Here is a 20,655-nt window from a genome sequence, read left to right on the forward strand (position 1 = left end):
CAAAAGCCTAATTTTACCTAATATTCTCATTGTCTTGAAGCAAAACTTGTGTTTGGAGTGGCCAACAAACAGCAGCATTGATTGGATATGTCTTCACCTCTTAGTGTCTAGTTGAGATGCTAATAGTGTCTAACATGATGTAGTAGTCACTCAATAAATATTTGTTGGTTAATTAATTAATTGATTAATGAGGACTGAAGTAGTTCAAAGGTAAAGAAAACAGGAGAACAAGAGAGATTTGAATGGATCTTTATAATGAGTCCCAATATCCTCAAAGAGTTAAAATTAAAATAAGAATAAATTATAGTCAAATTTATTGTGGCATGGATTTGAATACACTTTGCCAAAAAAAAAAAAAAAACATGGAAAATATTTATAGTTAAATTAAGAAAAACTTAAAAACAGGGCCACTAATTTCATTCCCCAATAATGATATTTTAAAAGGTATTACCTATATAATTGGGAGAGATATATGAAAAAAAGACCTTATGACATTAAATATTAATTATCTGGAAGTTCCAGACCATGTTCCTTTGCCTGTAGCATTTCAGTACTTGGTCTATAAAATGATGGGCATTTTTTTTTGGCAGAACATGATACTATCAATATATCTGGTACTTCCAAAGAGTCAGAGTATACTTTAATCTTTCTTGGGTTTCAAAAGATATTTTTATTATTTCCTTTGAAAACTCTGTCTCTATCTCTCCCTTTCTCTCTTTGTCTCTGTCTTTCTGTTTTTAGATACATATATATTTCTTCTTGTTCAGTTGTTTTTCAGTCATGTTTGACTCTTCATGACCCTATTTGAAGTTTGCTAGGCAAAGATACTAGAGTGATTTGCCATTTCCTTTTCCACCTCATTTTACAGATGAGGAAATTGAGGCACACCCACTATTGTGTTTTATAGGTATATTATTCTCTATGCCTAAAGACCTCTTTTTATTTCTGCATTTTTGATATATACACACATAGATATAAATACATATTGCATTATATATAATTGTATGTATATAATATATACATTATGTGTTTGTATACTACACACATGAATATGTGTGTGCATCACACATAGTAGAGAATTAGTCTTAAAGTCAGAAAAACTTGAGTTCTAGTCCTACTTTTGCTATATATTGGCTGTGTGACCTACAACTGGACATTTAGGCAAATTTCTGAGAATATAAATTGTAGAGAAGGCAAGGATATGCTTCAGGAGAGACAGTTGCTTCATATGAGAGCTTCCCATATTAGTGAAATCACAAGCATAGTCCCAATTTCCTGATTATTCAAATATACATTTAGTGGCCAAGCCTCAGTCTTATACCATTGTGTCCAACTCCTTCAATATTCTTAAGCATATTGTCCCTCAGTTATCTTCCTCATCCTCATCTTAAACCTTTTACTATCTCCTTTTTCCTATTGTCTTCAAATATACCTAAGTCTCTCTCTCCCTCCCTCCCCCCCCCCCTCTCTCTTTCTGGCTCTTTGTGTGTGTGTCTCTCTCTGTCTCTCTTTGTTTCTCTTTCTCTCTCTGTATGTCTCTCTCCATCTCTCTATTTCTGTTTCTGTCTCTCTGCCTCTGTGTGTGTGTCTCTCTCTCTGTCTATATCTCTCTTTCTCTTTTTCTCTCTCTCTTCCTCTCTTTGTCTCTGTCTCTTTCTTTCTCTCATGTCTCTCCCTCTGTCTCTCTATGTCTCTTTCTCTCTTTCTTTTTCTGCCTCACTCCAGGTGTCTCTTTTTCTGTCTCTGTCTCTGTTTCTCTCTATTGCTCTCTCTCTCTGTCTTTCTCTATCCCTGTCTCTCTGTGTCTGTTTCTCTGTCACTATCTCTCTCTGACTTTTTGTATCTCTCTCTGTCTCTGTCTCTCTCCCTGTCTCTCTGTTTCTCTCTCTTGCTCTTTCTCCCTCTCTCTGCCTCTCTGTCTCTTTGTTTCTCCCTTTGTCTCTCTCTGTCTGTCTCTGTGTCTCTGTCTCTGTGTCTGTTTCTCTTTCTCTCTCTTTTTCTCAGCCATTGGGAATAAATGGCTTGCCCAGGGTCACACAGCTATAAATGTTAAGTGTCCTCCTGAGTGCTCTATCCATTCCATCTAGCTGCCTCAGTCTCCCCCATCTTTAAAAAACAACAGCCCTTCACTGGACAGCACCAACCCCTCAAGTTATCATCCTCTTTATTTCTCTTCTCTTTCTCAGCCAAATTCCTAGGAAAAACTCTCTTGCCTTCACTTCACATACAGGTTCATTTTCAAATCTGGTCATTTCTCCTTCATCTCTCAGATCCTTTCCCTGCTTTCTACTCACATAGCCACTAAATTGGTTCAGGCATTCATCAACTCTTCCTGTATTACTGAAAAAGGTTCTTTAGTAAACACCAAGTCTTTTTACCCACTCCTATTCATACTGCTGCCAAAATTCTTTTTATAAGAATAGGGATTATTTCCTTCTTTATTTATAGTCATATCCCCACCGTTGAGTACAATGCCTAGAACACAGGAGTGGATTATTAAATACCTTTGATCAATTGATTGGTTCACAGATTGTTAGAGCTGGAAAGGACCTTAAAAATAATCTACTGCCACCTTTGTGTTTTACATAAGAGGAAACAAGTGTCATCCAGAAGGTCACAGAGTAATTTAGAAGAAATTTGGAGCTAGAATTCAGGGCTTATGACTCCCAGTTAGCTTCTTACACTGTAGCACACTTTATATATGATCTATATAAATAAACACAGATTTATTATATGTAATGGCCAGATGTAGGAACACCCAGATGACATGGTTGATAGAACTCTGGGCCTGGATTGAAGATCTGAGTTCAAATCTTATCTCAAACACTTACTAGCTGTATGTGTACACATGTGGTATAGTATCTGCAGCCCCAGGGGCCAATATGTCTACCAATTGTTTTTGTGTAGGTCAGGAACTCAAATTTTAAAAATTTAAATACAATAAAACTTTATTTTAAAATGTTAAAAAAATCCCCAAACTCATTCTTAGCAGCATGGGGCTCTACGATAAATTTATTTGAAATAGGGGTGTCTGTTATGCATATAAATCAGGTAGTTTGCTTTCCAATGAAGCAATAGATACACATATGGATGAACTGGTACTATTACATATTTAAACAAAGTATACAGTTTATAACTTGTAAAGATTTTCTGATTCTCCTCCTTTCTTTCGGAATGTACTTTTCGGGCCATTCACTTTTCACTATTCTTAGGAGATGTCAAAATCTAGAAGAAATTTGTCAAATGGAAATCCAGGGACTGTTAAAATATCCATGCTGATTTTTTATTCCTGTGAATAACTGAGAGTTGGTTATCTCTTTTTGGCTTCTTTTGGGACATTTAGTATGTCATTCATTTTATACTGCTTATGTAAATGTGTGATTGATATCGTCTTTGATTGACAATTTGATTGAAAAATAATAAGTTTATAGCATTTAGATCTCAAAGGAGCCATAGAAATCATCTAATTAAATCATAGAATGTCAGAGAACATGAATTGTTAACTTGGATTCCATGAACTGATTAAAAAAAAAAAAAGTTCCAATAATTAGATTTCAGTAAAATTGGTTTCTTTTGTAAATCTATGTATTTTATTTTATGTATTTTAAAACATAATTTTGAGAAAGAAGCCATAAGCTTCCCCATTCTGGCAAAAGGATCTATAACACAAGAAAGTTAATAAAAATAATAATAGCTAACATTTATATAGTACTTCCCATGTGCTAGGACTGTCCTAAGAACTTTATAATTGTTATTTTATTTGATCTTCACAACCCTCCTGAGAGAGTATTCATGTTTTTTCATTTGAATTTGATTCTTCATGACCCCATTTTACAGGTGAGGAAACTGAGGTAAATAGAAATAAGTGACTTGCCCAGAGTCACAGAGATAGGAAGTGTATGAGTCTGGCTTTGAATTTAGGTCTTTCTGACACTAAATTGACATCTCTAGCCACTGGGTCACCTAAGAATATCTGTCAGAGAAGAGAAGGAAGCAACTTTGGAGAGTATCCAAACCCTTCATTCTATGATGGAGACTCTAAGGCCCACAGAAGTGAATTTTGCTCAAGGTCGCATAACTAGACAGCAACTATCTTTGCTCTCTAATTTCCTGGCAAATAGCAGGTCTGTTTAGTTTAAACTCCACCATGGTGCATCTAGTCTGTCCGAAATCAATCTCCTGCCTATGGGAAGGAGGAGATTTCATTCTTCATTTTCCCTCCTCAAAACTGGACATGGCCCCACCAGGCCCCTCCTGTTATTGACAGTAGAGTGAACAAAGGTCTGTGTTGAGTGTGAAGGATGAAGAGAAATTAGGAAGAAAGTTTTTGTGGCTTTTGATCTTTCCTCTCTGAATTATATGTGCTTTAAGAGAGCTGCCTGCCTGAAAACCTACCATTTAAAGGTCTTGGGGGAAAAGTTGGTATTTGGGAAACTCACAACTCCTTGCTTTGCTAAGTGTCTTTTTGAGCCACCTTTTGTCAAAGGAAGGGAACAAATAAAGAGAGAGAAGGGGGGAGGTGTGAAAAGGAGGAAGGAGCTCAGAAAGAGAAAGGCCTTTGCCTGGCTTGAGCCTTTGTGCAGCGCATTCAAACTCATTTGTACCCTTTGTAGTCTTAATTATTTGTGAGAGCGGGATAACAGGAGTACCGAGCTCACCCATTATTTCCTGCATAAAAAAAGGCACACAGAAGCCGCTGATCATTTTTGAATTAGCAAACATGATACTAAAAAAAAAAAAGCATAAAAAAATTCATTAATACCATCAGGGATTAGGAGGCTGATTAAAGTGTAGCTGTTAGCGTATGCAAATGAGCGATAGGCATTTATCGGAGCCAGTGCAAGCTGTCTCAGAGCTGTAAAGCCCATGTATGTTTTTCAGCTGATTAAAATAGTTTTAAGTTCTAGAGAATTTTTTTTGGTAGGGAATAAAAAAAAAAAAGCTACTATCGTCTATACTTTCCCTTTTGGCAAAATTTCTCAAAGTGCACTCCAACCATTTCCACTTGACTGCATTTTCTCTTTTCTCCTCACTTGGAGAGCAATGAGAATTCAGGATGAAAATGAAAAAGCAAAGTGAGCTCCTTTTTTCTTTTGCTTAAGGTTTCTTCCCAACTTCCAGGGCAGCCCAAGCCAGTTGATCCGCAGTCAGGCTGTATTGCTGTCATAATTCAAAATCCCCTTTGGCAACTATTCTGAGAACTGAAGAAGATGGAGAGAGGATGAACTTTTACACCAGGGAAACCTTAAAAACAGGAGAAGACCATGGGGAAGTTTGACCCATCATCCTCTGAGAAATCTAGGGATGCTTGGCTTGTAACCTGGCATAATGAAAAGACTTTCATTCAGGAAAGGAGGAGTGATATCTGTGGATATCTAAAGTGGGACAAAAATGAACAGGTTCAATCAACACAAAACAGTGCTAAGATTATTCACTTCGGAACCTTTGCTCTTGTGGCAGTGTGATTTCAGTGCTATTGTCCTGAAAAAAAAACAAACCCAAAAACTGGTATAAGAGAATGTACCTGTTCCTTCCCTTCCCTCCCCAACCTTTTTTTTTTTTTTAATTAGTCCCAGGTACCCATTTTGGTTGGTCCTATCTGTTACTGGCTGGGGAAAAAACAAACACTAATACAAAATGAAACAAACTGAAAACTACAAAAACAAAACAAGAACTTAGGTAAATGACTTGACTTCTAAACATGATAGAATCATAGGATTTAGATCTGGTAGGGAATTTAGAGATATCTAGATAAGGAATTCTTAGATGTCAGGGGCTCCATGAACTTGGATCTGAAAAAAAAATATTTTTAATAACTCCTAATTGAAATTTAGCACTTCTTTAAAGTGTAAATATGGTAAACACTTCACTATAGTATTAGGCTTTACCAACTCCCATAGAGGTTTCTCTCTCTCTGTCTCTCTCTGTCTTTCTGTCTCTCTCTCTCTCTCTCTCTCTCTCTCTCTCTCTCTCTCTGTCTCTCTGTCTCTCTCTGTCTCTGTCTCTCTGTCTCTCTCTCTCTGTCTCTCTCTCTCTCTCTCTCTCTCTCTCTCTCTCTCTCTCTCTCTCTCTCTCTCTGTCTCTCTGTCTCTCTGTCTCTCTCTCTTTCACACACACACACACACACACACACACACACACACACACACACACACACACAAGGACATGGATTCCTGAATTCTAGATTGCTCCTTTCAAAGAAACTGAAATCCAGAAATGCAAAAGTGAGAGTATGTTATACAAATACTACAAATCAGAGGTACAATTGGCAGGTTCATATTCTGTATATAAATTTAGCACCTTTTCTACTATATTACCTTACATTTTCCCCGTTTGCCAAATGAAGGGACTTGAATAAAAGTTTTCTGTTGTACAAATTTTGAGACTAAACAGTTCAGTTGCATATATTTTAAAAGATGCCTTTTTTCAGTCTCAATATCTTATTTCTAAAGTTCTGGTATATCTCTAAAATGATAAGAAGTCTATTAGATAAGTTTTTTTGTCTTTGTCTACATCATTTCCAGAAAAGCTTTATGGAAAGAGAGATTACCAAATATGTGGCAATCATAGCAGACATCTCCTTGTGGAAAAAGAGCATCCTATGTGGAGACATATTTTAGTTGTTTCCTACTGCCTAATAATCCCTTTTGGCATACTGTTAAAACTACAAAATATTTCTTATCTATAGAGTAGAGACCATTCATATGATTTTTTTTAACTTGACAGATAATGGCATCATTTCACCTGGGTGAGAGCAGGAAGTCTTTGATGTCCTCAATTTTCTGGGCACAGCAATGGAAGGAAGGGGCAAAGAAATGTGTGGCTGAATTTAACCCTAATCTTCAATTTATTATCTGTATGAATTTGCACAGTCATAGTATCTCTGGAAATCAGTTTCCTCATTTGTAAAGTGATAGGCTTGGAATGGATTATATCAGGTTTTCTCCAGCTCAAAAGTGTTAATACTGAATGTTTGACTCAGCCTTGTAATACTATGTAAGGGAAGGGGGTAATGGGAACCAAGAATAAAGTGGCACATATAAGCAGATCAAGGATATAGTCTTGATGCTGGAGTATTGGTTGGAATTCTCTAGAAGTGTGTCTTTGGAGAATTTCTTATAGCTTTTGTATGTTATATGAAACATGGGTAAGATAACTTATGTGAAGCACTGTCATATGGGAAGGACAAGAAAGATGAGAAACATTGATCATTGATTTTTTTCCTTTGCTTTAGAAAAACATAAGTGAGAAACTGGGCAAATTTAGAAAAACCTCATGAATTCAGTCTAGTTGTGATGGGGAACATAGTGAAGACTGATTTAAGTAAATGGAATGAATAAATCAAATATTTATTTAAATGCTACTTTATAAATGTAAGTACTTACTTAATTGCCATTTAATACTATTGATATATGTTCTCACAAATGAAATTATGCCTGTATTTTTTTTATAAATCAGGATCTACTTAAATAGGTCCTTTCAATTAAATACTTACATACTTAACTAAGAGAGCTTGCTTTAATGAAGGGTTACAATGAGAAATCGGTCTAATGTCTAACATATCAAAATTTGTTCAGATTTACTGTAATCTTTTATAAATTCAAATTTATCTTAAATTTAAATTTTATCTTTAAATTTTTTGAACACTTAAAATAAAATTCTTTAAAGGATATTAATTGCTTCTTATACTGTTAATTCCTTTTGGAAACTTTTGACTTATAGATATGTAAAGGTAAACATAGTCAATGAATTCAAATTTAATATACATTTATTAAACACAGAGAAGACACTCTGGTAGGTGCTAGTTGATAAGATAAAGTTTAGAGTTTTAAAAAAGAAATAACAAAACTGATACCCACCATGAACATAGCTTAATTTTTTTCTTATTTTTTACATATAAAAATAAAAAGATAAATGCTATAGAAGCCTGAACAAATAAAGATTAGTTTTTCTTTGATGCTCTATTACATTAATGAAGATTAAATATCCACTATGTGCAGAGAAGTGGAAAAGATTTTTAAAAATTAGATAAGATATATTCTCTGCCTTCAAGGAGAGTTTAATCTGGTGGATGTTATGTGTCCCCAACTTAAAGAGCTTAGAATCTATTTGGGAAGACAAGACATACAAGATTAAATAACTTTCTTAAATTCTTAGGGGGTAGCTCTTCTTTCTGATGGTTCTTATTCAGAAACTTTGTGCTTAATGGGTTTCTAAATAAAGGCCTGATTGAATTTTGGTAGTTAATGGGCATAGGTAACTGTACAATATACATGTTTGCTCTCAATTACCCATTCCACTCGAAGGGACTGGTATGTTATTTTAAAATGGTGTATAAATAAAAAATAATTAAAATACATATTTAATAGAAAAATTCTTTTCTCAAAAATATTTTTATTAGTGGCAAAAAGAGTAAACAAGTATTTATTAAGCACTTAATATTTCTAGGTATTGTCATAGGTATTTTACAAATATCTCATTTGATTTTAACAATCCTAGGAGGTAGATGCTGTTATTTCCATTTTTATGATTGAGGAAACTGATTCAGGCAGGTTAAGTGACTTGCTCAAGGTCACAAATGTAAGTGTCTGATTCCTAGCTCAGTATTCTGTGTACCATGAAGCCATCTAGAAGCCTTAAAGTTTTCTTTACATATAATTAATTTGGATTCTGAGACTAATTTTTCTAAGCCTTGATAAAAGGTAGGAACATCCTTCTGTAACTAAAATATACACTATTTGATAGAACAATTCTTCAAAATGTCTTAGCCTTTTGGTCAGTTGAACTACTTTAATGGAATAAAAGACCCCTCTTAACAGAGGGAAATTCACTTATGCAATAACTTATACATCTTGAAGATATTATATTTGTATGTATGCGTCTTTGTATCTGTGGAAAGGATGAAAAAAAAATGATTTGAACATAGAACCTGTGCTCAAAAATCTTAGAGTATGATAGGAAGTAGAAGGCATGAACATACATACACAAATACACATGAATAACACAGAATTCTTTTAAGTAATAAAGAAGTCAGGAAGACCTGGATTCAAGTCATATAACCTCTCCTTTTCCTGAGGCAACCTTCTAAGACTCTAAGTAGTAGAACATCATTTTGTTGATCTGCATTAATGGAGGATATTCCCTAAAGCATGAAATCATAGATCTTGAGAAGAAAAATAATGTTATCGTGTAAGGTTTCAATAAATATTATGCATACATTATGATTCATTTCAGAAAATAGAATATAGATAGTATTATCTCATGAATATGAATTCTAGAAGAAACCAGTCTGTGGACTACCTGGAGGATATGGATGGGGGTTATTGTTTTGAAGACTTCCCTTTAAGAAACACTGAACTGGATTATATTGTCTCTTCAGCCATCAATCCAAGATGGCTTTGATAATGATATGGATAGTTTGGTGCTAATTAGTTGGTATAATTTACTTCTCTTTTCTGAATAACTATTTTGGAATAACTATATATCAAAATCATGGCTATATTCTAAAGATTATAAGATCTTGCATTTGGAGGTAGAATGGCTCTTAGAGATCATGAAACAACCCACAGCTTAATTCTGAATGCTGACTACCAAGAAATAAAAATCTATTAATTATTATCAGGGTTTATAATATCTACTCATTAGTGTCATTAATGGTTACTTAATTGCTTTTCTTCATGATGAGGACTTTAGTAAGTGATTCACTGTAGTTGGCCCATAGAAACATAGTATTATATACTTAGCTATACAGTGGACAGTGGTGGGCATTCTCTCAAATTGGCCATATTTTCATTCATAATCATCCATTGTCCTTTTTCCTCATACAATTTAAAACCGTTTCTAACAAGTCAATTTTATTTTGGTCTTTTCTCATCAGAATTAAAAATAACCCCATAGCAGATGCTTTATCAACCCACATGCTGTCAATTCTCTTTTTTTTTTTTTAATGCCATTTTGATTTCACTTATTTCCAGTTACTACTTGTGCACTATTTTAAAGCATCAGATTTCCCTAATGTAAGTTGCCTTGCTAGCTTGAACTTCCATGAGAACAACAGAATTTGGAAGTGGATTAAGAGTTAGTGGGCCTGATCCAACATGGTATATTTGTGGGAGGCAGGGGCTGATACTTGGATGCAGATTGGCCACAATGAATCAGATTGACTGAATCTTTCAGTCAGGTACAATTCTGCTGCAATCACAGAGACCCAGCCATAAACTGGCACTGGTTTATGCTCCTGATGACACTATTATCATTTTTAAAACTCATCATTTATTCATTAAAAATTCACCCCAAGGCTTTCAGGGATGGTGTCAGAAACATAAATACAAGCATTAAAGTAAATCACACACACTTATTGGAGTGGGACTTCAAGGTCAACTGGTCCAACCCCCTGCTTCAGTGAAAGAACATTCAAATGCTTTATCTGTGTTCCATCAGACGGGTGTCTGAATTCTCCTTTAGATGGAAGTCTGTTTAATAAACCTTTAATCCAATTAGCCTGGCAAAATGTCTTCTATGGTCTGACCAAGCTTTCTGATAAAGCAGTCAATGTCCCTTACATATTATTACATTTTGCTGCTACCATGTCTTCTGTCTTCTCAGCTTTCAACTAAACACTGTAATTGATTACCAGCTCTCCTCTTGTATCATGCTTTTTAGCTGTTTGAACATTTGTTTTGTCTGCTTCTTTACTCACTTCTAAAAATCCACCCATGTCTTTCCTTGGGTGGAGGATTCAATCCAGATATGGTGCTTCTGCTGTTCTACAAGGTATGGACAGATTCATGAAATTGGCTACAAGGCACAATTACTCCCAAAACATCATTAAAAAGCGTTTTACTCTTATTATCTCATTCTTCACATCAAACTAGTGAAGTGCCAATTGAGGAAACAAAAAAAGACAGACATTAAGTGACTTGCTCAGAGTCACTTAAGTAGTGGTTGAGGCTAAATTTGAACTTTGGTCTCACTGACACCAGGTCTGCCCTATTCATTAAGTCATATTTTTACTAAATGAGAGGACTGGATTATGTCAGAGCTTCTCAAAATATGGAAAACTTTTTAAAAAGATGCAAAGATACCATGAATACCCAAAATATTTGAAGTAACATTTCTTTTGTAATAGGAAAAAACTAGTAATAAAGTGCTCTTCAACTGGGTAATGACTAAACATATTGTCCCCTAATTAAGCAATGAAATGTTATTGTATTATAATAATGATCAATCTCAAGAATTCAGAAAAAAACAAACTTGGGAATTGACTCAGATTGAAGTAAGAAAAATCAAGAGAAGAATGATCAAAATAACATAAAAAACACATTGCTAAACTATTAGAACTAAGATCAATGTAATGATCAATCCTGCCTGTAGAAGACTGATGATTAAATACACCTCCTTTTTTTGGAAGAAGGGAGAAAGGTAGGAGACTACATCTGTGAAATAAGGCATTTTGTGTCAGATATGGTCAATGGTCAGTAATGTTATATAAAAGAAGCCTCAATTAAGCTTTTTAAAAAGAAAAATAGCCATAGTTATTGTTTGGTCACTTTCAATTGTTTTTGACTCTTTATGACCCCATGGGGGTTTTCTTGGTAAAGACACTACTGGAGTGGTTTGCCATTTCTTCCTCCAGCTCATTTTACAGATGAGAAAATAGAGACAGAGTTAAGTGACAAGCCCAGGGTACACAGTTAATTAGTATTTGAGGCTGGATTTGAATTCAGACTTGAATTCCTGACTCCTGGTCCAATATTGTATCCACTGCCCCACCTAACTGCTCACATAATTATTGAGCCATTGTTAAATAAAATATATTAAAATAAATTTTAAGAGATATCTTGTATAACTTATTTAGTAAAGTAAAATCATTACATGACTTCCAAAGATGCCTATATCAAACTGGAACTGTAAAATATTGGAAAGAGCCCTGGATTTGCAATCAGAAGACTCTGGTTTGAGGCTTTCATTTATTAATTTTTTTTAATCTTGGTGAAGTCATTTTTATTTTTTTAGGTTTCAGTTTTTTCATCTGTAAAAAAAGAAGTTGGACTAGATGATCTTTAAGAACACTTCTACTTTTTGTGATTGTTTCCTTCATGGTTTAGACAAATTAATATAGGACAAAACTGGAAGACTTGGTTTCAGTATCCCCTGGCAGCAACTTATTTTTATAATTTCCTTCCTTTGGGTCTTTTTCCTGACTCTAACAGTAACATAGAGATACTTCATTTTTTTTCCTGAACTTTTTTTAAGTATGTGAAATATTAAGGACATGATATAATAAGGATTGATTTTCCCCCTTGAGACCCTCAAAAGAAAAGCAGTGGACAAATACCATATGGACATTTGGGTGTAAAAGTTAAAAATTCACCACATCTGCCTGAGTATTCAGTGTTGTTGCAAGGATCATCCTTCTTTTTTTAAGACTTTTATAAAGGGGAAGAAGCTCATTAAACATGTTATGACTGCAGGCATTGATAAAAGTGTTGATCAGCTCATCAGCCAAGTGGGCTAAGCCTAAACTTAGGTCTCCAATTAGAAGTCAGCAAAATAGGTCAAGAAATTGATCAAGGGTTTATTCACAAAGGGATTGTACCATACAATTGCATGTAAGGGCATAGCCCATCGGCCAGTGATGACTTTGCTCCATGTAGCTGCAATGGCCCTGAAAGAAAGCAAGGTATGGTTTTTCCCCCCAGGATGACTAGCTACTTTTTAATTTTTTTGGTTCTGTGCTTATTTTTTGGGATAGACAATTCCCTGTCACCCATGATGGTCTAAACCATAGACTCAGTTCCCATTTCATCTCTTGTACAGACTTACTTGATTGTCCCAAATCAGAAATCTCCACCCCTCTGAAGAATAAAATTCATGACCTCCATTACTCCTTATAAGCTTCTGAGAGCATTCCTAGAGGTAGTTGTCCCACTCCTTTAAATAGTAAAATTCTTAAGCACAGAACAGGTATCTTAGAATCCTGACTCCTATTTAGCCCAGTGCTTTGTACATAGTAAGTCTTAATAATTGATTGATTCATGGACAATACCTCATTTTGTACTTTGTACATAGTAAGTCTTAATAATTGATTGATTCATGGACAATACCTCATTTTAGCCAACACTTATTATAGAATATATAATGGGAAAAAGACTCTGACAAGGGAATTAGAAGAACTGAGCTCTTGTCACACTATCATACAATATAACTGTGTTCAAGTCACTTATTCCTGTTTCCTGATCTATAAAGTGGGAATAATGATGCTTCTACTATCTGTCTCACAGGGCTGTAAAGAAAGTTTTTTTGTCAGTTGTGAAACATTAGGTAAAAGTTAATTATTACTAACATTAATAAAGTTTCTGATGAGTGAGTTCCACTCCCTTTTATTTCCTTTGCTACTTCTTGAGGGACATGTTCATGAGAAGCATGATTCCCCAAAAAAGTAGATTCTGAAATAATGATTTAAAGAAAAGGGAATAAATAATGGTTAATTTACAAACCATTAGATATAAAATATGCATCCAATATATTTATTTACTGCTTCAGCACATTTTGAGATACATTTTTGTTATTTATAGTTTATCAATGTCTGAATACTTTAATTGATTAAAAAAGTTCGAAGAAATAATGAATAGAAAAGGTGTAGAAGCTATTTCCAACTTTGTTTTCATTGTTCAAAAAAACCAGTTCAGCTGAAACTAAAGCACCTTGCCAATCTCCCTAAAATATTCTGTCTCTGGACAGAACCATTAACCATTTTTAAAAAGTCAATAATCAATAAGTCTTAATTTGTTGAACTGGCATTTGTGCAGGTTTCATCTGGATGAAATTAATTAGGAAGAAAACGGTTTCTCAGCGATTGGAAGGAGGAAGGAAATCAGTGGCAAGATAAGTTTGACCCTGTGTTGTGGAAATATTTTAATGAGGTTAAGACTCAAATCACTCCAACTGAATAGCTGGTGAGTGTGCACTGACATTTCTAATGGGTCTGATGAAGGTATCTCTCAGAAAATGGACCAATGACTTTGAAGGAACTTTGAGGGTCAATGAATTTCTAGATGGATGGAGTCAGTGACAGTGGGCATTTTTTTAAAAAGAGGGGACATAGTATATAAGATTGAAAGATGGGGGGAGTAAGGGCATTGAAGATGAAGAACTCACCCAGAATACAGCAGTATTCCTCCCTCCCCCTCTTCTTTCCCTAATGAAAGGTAGGCTTCTTCTTTAATCTGCATAACTGCACCTTGTCCAAAAGTCCCTGGGTTCTGCACTCTGTTAATTGAAGTATGGTCGGATCACAGCTTTGCCAGCAACAGGGGCAGCTTTCTTTTCTAAGTCATCATCTCAAATGCACCTGGCTGCGATGCTGGCATGTGATAACTACAGGCTGAAAGGAGAAGGGAAGAAATATTCATCCCCCTGCACTCAGGGGGACAGCACTTACTCTAATTGCTTCTGGAACTCTTCACCTGGCCCTTATCAACAAAAGCAGTGATGAAAGAAAACAGGCAGAACTTGATCAAATATATTGGATTCTCTTTCTCCCCCAAACACACAATGAGGTAATTTTCATATTATTAAGAGAAAGGGAGTGATAGGGGAAATTCAAAATGCTGATTCAACAGTGACTGAGTGCTTTGGATGAGAATTGTTCTCTTGTTTTTAGGGAGACAGAGGTGTTCTGGCAATAAAGTGGAACTAGGAGGTGGAATAGAACAATACTCTCATTTCTACATGGCATTAAGGTTTTGCTCATGTAGTGAGGAAGGCAATATATTGATTGATACTCAAAAGATCTGTAGGGGAAGACCAGTGCTGGATAGCACTCCACAACTTAGTCATTGATCTTTGAGAACTTCTATGGTCCATCTGTGTAAAAGGTAATGAAGTCATTTATAACTTCAGATGAAAAAATGAGGCTCAGAGAGGTGAAATTATTTTCCTAGAATAATATAACTGCTAAGTATTGGAACCGGAATTTGATAAAAAGGGTAAACATTCAGGTACCAATTTAAGATTTGAAGAATTCTTTGAGTAGAAACATCTCATTTTATTCTCACAACAACCCTGTTAAGTAAAGGGCTATCTGTTTTACAAATGAGGAGATAGTGTGAGGGAAATGAAATGACTTGCCCAGAATTACACAAGTTGGGATTTGAACTTAAGTCTTCTTGATTCTAAATTCTCTGGTCTTTCCACTGTTCCTCTTTGCTTAACATATGACTTCTTGGCTTAGACACCTGTTAAATGAATGGTCTTGCACAATTTACTTTGTTCATCTCTTTTAGCCTCAGGTTCTTCATCTGTAAAATTTGTATGCTGACACACTCACTTCAATATGATTGGATCAAATCATATTATGCATATGAAATTCCTTTGAAATATAAAATATTATGTACCATGTCACCTATTATTTGTACACTTGAAAATCTGGACTGCTTTTTTAAAGTTATAGCTCTTACAGATAGGCAGGAAGGAATGCTGGCTATGGGACCTAGGTTTCAAATCTAACTTTTACTTATTATTTCTGTGATTTTAAGTAAGTCACTAAAACTCTTTAGATTTCAATTCCTTTATGTACAAAATAATGAATTTGGATGAAATCACTTTTCAGAGTTTGCCAAGCTCTAAATCTATGATTTTTCTTCATTTAAAAAATTATGAATGGAATAAGTATCAACAAACTTGAATACTTTAATATACAAAGGTTTACTATACCGATGAAAAGATTATATAGAAAATATGAATTTCTACTACATATAAACTATTTCTTAAAGTATGTATTAAACGTAAAATGGCACTTCCACACTACCTTACTTGTCTAGGTTCCCTTGCAAACTTCCCTTTGTTTTGTTTTTTTAATTTTTCATACTCTTTTTCTCAGAATTTCTCCCTATTCTCCCCAACTCTGCTTTACAATCTCTCACTCCCCCAAATAAAACCTCTTCCTCATGTAAAAATAATTTTATTCAAGTAAAACGAATTCACACATTAGACTCATTCACAAGTATATGTCTCATTCAGCATCTCTGGTTAAGAAGTGGGAAGCATATTTCATCATCAGTCTTTTGGAATTCTGTTTAGATATTACATTGGTCAGAATTCTTCATTCAGTTGTCTTCAATTTACTTACCTTTGCAGTGTTGGAATGATTGTCCATATGGTTCTCCTGGTTCTGCTTACTTCACTATAAATCAGCACATACCAGTCTTCCTAGGCTTCTCTGAGTCTATTCTCTTGTCATTTCTTATAACACAATACTACATAAAAACACAATATAACACAAAACTACACTTATAACACAATACTACATAATTTATGTACTATAATTTGTCCCAAACCTAGTATTTTTAAGGATGAGAAGTATGAAAAGCAAGAACAATCTGCCAGAGTGCTGAATTGTTATAATTTTAGTTTCAATTATATCCAATTTTTCATGATTCTGTGAACCTCTATCTATAGGATTTTCTTGACGCTGGAATGATTAGTTATTTTCTTCTTCAGTGGTGAAGAGAAGTTAAATCATTTGCCCAGGATCATACAGCTAGGAAATTTTTGAGGCTTGATTTGAATTCTGGTTGTCTTGAATCCAGTCCCAGTGGTTTATCCACTGTGCCACCTAACTACCTTGATTTAGGGAAGGGTAATTAATCTTTTGGAAGATATGGGTCATCCACTAACTTGTCCTTTGTCTTTAATTTTTGTAATAGTCCCTACAATAGTTCAATGCTCTCTTTAGGTAATTTTCCCCAACTGTCCCTCCCTCTTACATTTCACTATCCCCGACTCCTCCTCCTCTACACACACACACACACACACACACACACACACACACACACACACACACACACTCTCTCTCTCTCTCTCTCTCTCTCTCTCTCTCTCTCTCTCTCTCTCTCTCTCTCTCTCTCTCTCTCTCTCTCTCTCTTTATTTTCATACTTGTCCATACTTAAAAGGATTAATTCTGTTCTAATTCTCTAGATGTCATTTAGATGGCAGAGTGGATAAAGTATTGGACTTTCAGTCAGGAAAACCTGAATTCAATTCCTATTTTAGCCACTTAACTATGATCTTGGACAAGTCATTTAAACTCTCTCTCATCTGGAAAATGCGGGTAATAATACCATTTACCTCTCAGAGTTGTTGTGAGGATCAGATAGGATAACTTCTATAAGATATTTTGCAAACTTTAAAGTATCATGTAACTGCTAGTTATATTTATCTACCAGGTAAAGGAAAGAGGGATTCACAACTTATAAAAAGCTGTTTCTGAACTTTTCTGCTAAAAGCTTTTACAATAAGTTTTCCCAGGACAGCGAATGGAAGAGATATTGTAAAATCTGCTTAGAAAACTGACAAGTTCCCGTGTTACTTTACAAAGGGAATTATGAACAATTGTTTGTGTGTTTCACCCTTGAGACTCCCAAATATATATAATATCAATGTCAAAATCAATAAATTGATATATTAATTTTCCATTAGGGAGCATTGTTAATATATTTTCTCATTTAAATCACATCCACCTATGGGATAGATAATGCAGTTACTACTATTACTCTACCTCCCCCCCTTTCCCAAAACAAATTGGTGAACAAAATTTTTAAATATTCACAATGTGCCAGTCACTGTGCTAAAAGCTTAGGATGACATCAAAGGCAAAAACACAGTGTTTCCTTTTAAGGAATTCATATTCTATTGGGGATGTAGTTGTTCCATTGTTTTTAGTCATATCTGAATCTTTATGATCTCATTTGGAATTTTCTTAGCAAAGATACTGGAGTGGTTTACCATTTCCTTCTCCACTCATTTTTGCAGATGAGAGAACTGAGGCAAATAGGGTCAAGCGACTTGCCTAGAATCACTGTGCTTTTTTTTTTTTTTTTCCTTTCTTCTGAGGCCGGGGTTAGTGACTTGCCCAGGGTCACACAGCTAGGAAGTGTTAAGTGTCTGAGACCAGATTTGAACTCAGGTCCTCCTGAATTCAGGGCTGGTGCTCTATCTACTGCGCCACCTAACTGCCCCCTCACTAAATGTTTGAGCCAGATTTGAACTGACAAACATGAGACTTCCTGATTTAAAACCTGGTACTCCATTCACTGAGCCATCTTGCTCCCCAAAATATGCAAATCCCCAAATACATATAATGTAAATGGGACATGATTTCAGTAGGAAGGTACTAGAGTGACAGTGGAGGAAGAACCGAGAAAGGTCTCTTGCAGAAGGTAGAATATGAACTGGGTCTTACCTCTTTTTGAGGTGCCATTCAATTATATTTGCTGTGGATGCAAGCTAAGAGAGAGGCTCAAGAGTCAATGGTCTTGAAAAGCAACTCTACAACATATTTGAGAGAATAAAGGCTTTTTATTCATACATCATAGAAAAAATGATATAAGAAAGAAGTCAAAAGAACGTGATTCCCTTCCATTCCACCAGACTCCATCTCAGAAGAGAAGAAATTCTGCATCATTTGAGTGATAAAATAAACATGAAAGTTGGTTTGAATACTTTGAGGAAGCACTAATACCAAAGATTTCATGGGACTTGAACTCACAGATACTAGTAAGTTTTACTTTTACCACTGGCAAAAAGAAAAGATGCAACATGATGATTGATTTACCCCCAATGTGGTATGATAGAGAAATTTGAAAGTCCACTTATCTTCTTGGATAGCTCCCATTAAAGCTCATTTCTACTGATTCCCATAAGTGGAACTGAGGAATATATTCACTAGAGATCTGACATCCATCTTTAAAGTTGGTATTGTGTGTAGGAGGATGAAAGATGTGGGGCAAGGGCACTTTCTAGTTAAAAGGTATATTGTGAAAAAAAATGGGGATATGAAAGGAAAATTTTGATTCATCATATAAATGATTTTAAATAGAAGAATTTGTTTCAAGATATAAGAGACAACTGGTCAAAGTTCAGCCCTTATGAACATGTATAGTATACTTGACCTAATGCAATTTCTAATGTGGACTTTGTGGTAAAAACAGGTATTCTATAACTGTTTCTTTTCCACATACCACATTGTGAGGGAAAAGCCCTTTTGGACTAGTTACTGATCCAGAACTGAATATGCATAAAAACACCCACAGGGCAAATCAATCTGGCTCTTTCCCAGAGGTGAATAAGGTGATGATTGATGTGAGCTTCCAGGTGGGAAGAGAGGTAATAGCTGTTGTAGCAGTAGCTTTTTGCTGCTAACTGCCTATCTTTTCACCTGATTCGACATGCAGCTGTGAGTATTGTACTTTTGTTATTTTGACTTTTGACACTCTCTCTTGCTCTTAGGTGAAAAGCTATTATAGATGGAATAGACTAGTTTTGTGAACTTCCAAATGTTGGGAGAGCCAGCAGTCCAAGAACTGAATGAAGTTCAAACCATGGTTTTCTGGCAGTCAAGCCAGGTGAGATACCAGGAAATTTCTTTGGAGCAACCTTTGTTGAATCAGCCAAGCAATGAATTGACTTTGAGATGCCGTATCCTGCAGCAGCAATGGATTACCCACATCCACCATCTGTCATATATTTGTAAGTGAATTCGGTGTTACAAATGCTTTGTAACTATCATCTTAGATTTGACTATACAGGAGCCAAGTTGATGTAAGGGAGAAAATGCCCCGTATCCTGGAGATGTGTTTATACTTAATTTCTTGTGATTTTAAAAAATTAAATGTCACTTTGTAAAACAAATTAACAAGAGATATAGAAAACAGAATTAGAAGCAATTGTTCCCAACCTTTGTCAATATTTCTAGAACCCATGAAGGTGGTATAGCTATGTTCTGGAAACTTTGCTTGCCTGTGAGAGTGGGAGTTGGGAGAAGAACCCTTGGAGTTTATGAATTCTACAAAGAGATCCTAGTTTAGCTTTTCAGAGTGGTAGGATGCTGTCATAGACCAGGATATATCTCATGAAGATTGATATAACATCTTCGTCAGAAACCTCAAAGACCTGAACAGGAAGGGTTAAAACTGAATTCTAAGAATGGAGGGGAAATATACATCTAAATAAATTATAAAACTGACACTGGCTAGGACAACATGTATGCCATATATTTGAGTAGATATTACTAAATAATTAAATAAATAAAACAATAAAAAGTCAGGTTATGGCAATAGAAGGTAATAAAAAATTTAATAGTTGTGATGATTGGGAAAACATATAGTAGGGAGTAGCATTATAAATAAAAGATATATAGAGTTTGATATGTATCAAAATCCATGAAACCAAAAATGAAATCCTGATGGAGAATATTAGGATAAAGCTAAAAGTGGAAAGAAATTATATATTGTTATAGGAATGTAATATAGATTACTTAATCAGAAAGAGGATATGGATGATGCCTTCCCAAAACAGGTTGCAAAATTGTTATATAGAGACAGTTTATAATAGCAACTGGGATTTCAACTGTCAGTAATAAATAGTTATTTGGGAAATGGGAGTCCAAATGGAAGAGTAAAGGCAATTTGGTTAGGGGAAAGTGACAAGAATCCTGAAAGAAAATGATAATAACATCCTGGAATCTGGAAAAGTGAAGGGAGATAATGCTTGGGAAAGCTAGATTTATATCTGAGGAAATAAAATATTATGAAGTTCATACAACTAGAGTATAAAAGGGAGTATAACTCAAGTAAAATGAGAAATTTTAAAAG

At 35.0% G+C, this 20,655-nt stretch overlaps 1 long non-coding RNA gene across 1 annotated transcript in view; it reads left to right on the top strand.

The window, feature by feature from the left end:
- Positions 1–20,655, top strand: part of LOC141559545 (uncharacterized) — a 145,973-nt gene that overhangs the window by 4,838 nt on the left and 120,480 nt on the right. Inside the window, exon 2 of the long non-coding RNA XR_012487473.1 lies at positions 19,292–19,531. This is a non-coding gene — a long non-coding RNA (uncharacterized LOC141559545). The remainder of the gene's footprint in view (positions 1–19,291; positions 19,532–20,655) is intronic.

This window comes from Sminthopsis crassicaudata, chromosome 3 (genome assembly GCF_048593235.1).
Source record: "Sminthopsis crassicaudata isolate SCR6 chromosome 3, ASM4859323v1, whole genome shotgun sequence".
Taxonomy (NCBI): Eukaryota; Metazoa; Chordata; class Mammalia; order Dasyuromorphia; family Dasyuridae; genus Sminthopsis; species Sminthopsis crassicaudata.